Raw genomic sequence first — 4,698 nt, forward strand, 5'->3', positions numbered from 1 at the left:
ATTGGATGGACTTTGTTCTTTATCCAATTTCAGAATCTCTATTAGATAGATGAGTTTAATCTATTTACATTTATTAAATTGCTGATTTATTTGGACTCATTCTATCATCTTCTTGTGTGTTTTTTATTTACCTTGCCTTTTTTCTTTTCTTCCTTTGTTTTCCTTTCCTCCTTCTATGTGCTGAGTTTCCTTTGTTTCAAATTTCTTCTTTAATTTTTGAAGTTAAACATTTAATTGCTATTCTTTTTGTGGTTATTACTTTTTTTTTTGAGTTGGAGTCTCACTCTGTCACCCAGACTGGAGTGCAGTGGCCACTCCCGGCCACCACAGCCTCGACCTGCTGGGCTCCAGAGATCCTTCTGCCTCAACCTTCCAAGTAGCTGGAACTACAGGTGAGCGCTACCACACCCGGCTATTTTTTGATTTATTGTAGAGATGAGGTCTCGCCAAGTTGCCCAGGTGGATCTCGAACTCGCGGGCTCAGGCAATCCACTCACCTCAGCCTCCCAAAGGCACAAGATTACAGGATGAGCCACCGAGCCCGGCTGTAAGGACCTTTAAAACAGCTCTGTCCAGTGTAGAAGATAGCCAGGATTGACTGAGCCTGCAACTGTGTGCCTGCCAGTCCCAGGCATGGCCAGAGGCGTACTTATCCCCTTCCACACCTTCCACTTCCTTGTTCCTCCACCTCTTCTCCTAACTCTTCTTCCCCAAGTCCTAACTAGCGTCCACCTCCCTGCTCTGAGGCCCATCCTGGTCAGCCTTCTCTGCGGTCTCTCCACTCTGTGCTCCTCTTACCCCCACGGCAGCACCTTTACGACAGAGAGTCTCAGATGGAAGGGAGCCCCAGATCTCTTCCCCAGTAACTCCCCATCACAAGGAGCTGTGGGCTCAGCGTCACGCTGAGGGTGAATGTCTGAGCCAGGCCTGATGACAGGGTCTGAGGCTCACCCCACCAGACCCCTGTGTGGCCACCATCCAGGCTGGTCTTGAAAGTGAGAATGTCTGGTCTCCTTGGCTAGACTGCATGCTCTTTGGGGACCCTGGTCACACCTGACGCTTCCTGATCTACCCACAGCTCGATACAGAGAGGAATCCACAAAACTCTGCTTCTACAAGCGACACTAAAAACCTCCAAAACTTCCGGGCTCGGTGGCTCAGCCTGTAATCCCAGCACTTTGGGAGGCCGAGGTAAGTAGATTGCCTGAGCTTGCGGGTTCGAGACCCACTCGGGCAACTTGGCGAGACCTCGTCTCTACAATAAATAAAAAATTAACTGGGCGTGGTAGCGCACATCTGTAGTTCTGGCTTCTTGGAAGGCTGAGGCAGAAGGATTGCTGGAGCCCAGCAGGTCGAGGCTGCGGTGGCCAGGAGTGGCCACTGCACTCCAGTCTGAGTGACAGAGTGAGACTCCAACTCAAAAAAAAAAAAACCCTCCAAAACTAATGGACACCTGTCTCTCCTCCAGAAGAGCTCAGACATGCTAGAACGAGGACAAATATCTGTCGTCCTTTGCACAGTCATTACAAGGCAAGTAATCTTGTGGTTTTATTGCCACCAAACCCACATTCTGCAAGTTTGGTCCAGTGTGAATGTCTGGACCCAGTCCTTTGTGGATCCAGGATCAAGCAGTCAGTGTCTTGGCAGGGAAGGCTAGCATTGAGGTGACAGCCAGGCCCGCCAGGCAGTTTATTTTCCCAGACAAATTCCTCAAAGCCTTCTAGATGTGGAAGAGTGTCTTGAGCTTTCTGGGACCCCATGGATACAACCTGTGGACTTCAGAGTGGCTGCCCCGGCACAATCACACAGTCCTGGGTTCCACTCTGGCTGAACCACTTCCAGCTAAGTGACTTAGGTCACTTAACGACCCCATGCCTCAGTTTCCTCATCTGCAAAACGGGAGCGTGAGCTGCCCTGCAGTGTTACTATAATGAACAGAACTAAGATATGAAAAGCCCCTAGCACAGTGTCTGGCACAGAGAGGCCACACCGCCACTACCATCATCGTCACCTGGAGGCGGTAAGGACTCCTTCGGTTAGGGACCCCTAAGCCTTAACCAAAGAAAACACACTCCCTCCTTACCTCCCTGCACTGTTTCCTCCACGTGTTATGGCATATGCCATATTTACATATTTATCAGGTTTATGGTCTGCTTACCCCATTACAATATAAGCCCATGAGGAGAGAGAATTTCATCTGATTTGTTAACTGTGGTATCCCCAAATTCAGGCCCTGACACATATTTGTTGAATGCATGAGTGATACACGACTCATTAAATCTCTTCGGAGGTCTTTGAACTATAACGCTGCCTGAATTAAGATTCACAAGTCCCGGGCTGGGTGCAGTGGTTTATGTCTGTCATCCCAATGCTTTGGGAGACCAAGGCAGGAGATTCACTTGAGGACAGGAGGTCAAGACCAGCTTAAGCCACATAGCAAGACTCCATCCTTACAAGAAAAAATGTTTAAAAATTAGACAGGCATAGTGGTGTGCACCTGTAGTCCCAGCTACTCATGAGGCTGAAGACCCCTTGAGTCCAGGAGTTCAAGGCTACAGTGAGCCATGACTGTACCTGAGTGAGACCCTTCTCAAAAAAAAGAAAAAGATTCACAAGTCCCCTAGAAAACCAAATATAAGCTCAGATAAATGGCAAGAAAGAGGCTCCAAGGGGCAGACAGCTTTGTGTCTCAGAAGAGGGGGTATGACTCTCATTAATAACGTCCTGCCCCAAAGGTGCCTCCTTCCCTGTAGGTGAGGAAGATCCCTTCTCAAGACAACATAACAGGCACTAGAAGAACCCCTCTCAGATGCAAAGCACCTCCAGCAAGTACTGTGTCACAAGCTTTTCTTTCCTTAACCTCTTGGCTAGAAATCACCATGGCCCAGGTTTGGAAAGCGCAACCACTTCGGCTGTGAGCTCACAAAGGCTTGGGTTCCAGCACTGGCTCCGCTACGTTCCAGCAAGACCCTCAGCTGGTCACATCCCCCTTGGAGGCCTGAGTTACTTCTGTTGTAGAACTGGGAAAGGGTGAAGAAAGGGATCTGTCTAGGTCCCTTCCCACTCTGGCACCGCCTTAGCTGAAGTTTATAGGGAATGGCCTGGTTTGTGTTGGCAAACAGTCAAGAGTCCCAGTGGGAAGCCAGCAGACACTGCATAGAGCCAGACCAGAAAAGGCCAAGGTAGAATGAAATCAAGTCCAGTCTCATCTCTTCCATCCACGGCGCCCCATGCACCCTCACTCCAGCCACATCCAATACCCATTGTGCTCTCTGGCCGTGGAGCCTATGCCCATGCTGGGTCCTCTGCCCAGAACTCCCTCCCACACGCCCCAGAGCCGCATTGCCATGCACTTCTGCAGACCCGCTCAAGTGACCCTCTGCCCCAGGCAGAACTGTGCACCCCTGTGAAATGAGGAGAATCTTGTTGAAGCTTGTCACACAGGACACCGGCCCTCGGCCGAGGCAGTCTGAGTCAACATTTTGGACAAGTGGGGGTTTTAAAGGAACCGGGTGAACTTCACTGTGGGAATCTGGGGGCGAGGCCTTGGCTCCAGCTCTCAGGGCTCCGCCAGGATTGCAGGGTTGAGGACTCATAGCGGGGATGAAACCAAGACCCGCCGATGCCCATCCATTTGGCCACAACCCCCAGAGAAGGGCACTCCCAGTAGGTAGCTTCAGGGGATCCTTGCCTTCCCTGCAGACTGCCTGCCCAAAGATGTAATCTCTATTTACTTCCCTTCTTAGTAATTATAGGTTTGAACAATATAATATCAATGTGATCATAAATCTTGTGATTTATGTAACTTTTGTAATGCATCATAAACGTCCTTTACTCTGTCACTATCTAAATGTAACACGCAGCTGTAACTTAAGTCCTATACAATGCTCTGCTGGTCACATGGCTAATATACAGGTACCGACAACTCTGGACTATAAATGTGGAGTGTGAGGCTTGAAGGGTGGGCAGAACCATTTGAGAAAGACCTCGAGTCCGGCTCTGCTCCCTGGATTCGAATTCAGAATTAAACTGCTTTCTACCAGTTCCCTACCCCTTGATTTATCTGTATCAAGGGTGAGCAGCCAAGTGTTACTGGGACCATAAAAGGGACAAGCCCTCCTGTCCCCTCTCCCAAGCAGTGCAAAGTTCCCCAGGCCAGCTGATGCCCCCCACCCGCCGACACACACACACACTCTCACACACACACACACACACACACACACACACACACACACGAATCTGCTTGGCCCAGGGGCCACGGCGTGGGGCGTGCTCCTTGAGGGAGGTTTGGGGGCCCTCCTCCCACCTGTGGCGGCCGCAGCTCCCCTCCTCTGGGCCTCAGTTTCCCCTTCATTATAGGATCTCCATGCCTCATCCAAGCCCGGCATTCAGGGGAGCCGGGAACCTCGGCGAGTCTGCACTTAATGGCGACGCGACCTCACGCAACTCATTCCAGCCCCCGCTTCAGCTTTCCCGTCCGCGAAACGAAGTAACGCGGGGTCTTCCCACCCACCGCGAGGATGCGATGACGCCATGCCGGCCGGCGCCCGGCTCGGCAAAGGCTCGCCACTGGCCTTCCCGTTTGGAGCCACCGTCTCCTCCGTCGCGGCCCCCCGCTGGCCGGGGGCGGCGCCCTCGGGTCCCAGACGCGCGGCCCGTGTCCCTTCGGCCCGGTGCGCGCGCCACAGAGAAGCCCAC

The sequence above is a fragment of the Carlito syrichta genome, unplaced genomic scaffold (assembly GCF_000164805.1).
Source record: "Carlito syrichta isolate Samal-C Ts95f unplaced genomic scaffold, Tarsius_syrichta-2.0.1 Scaffold315650, whole genome shotgun sequence".
NCBI classification, from domain to species: Eukaryota; Metazoa; Chordata; class Mammalia; order Primates; family Tarsiidae; genus Carlito; species Carlito syrichta.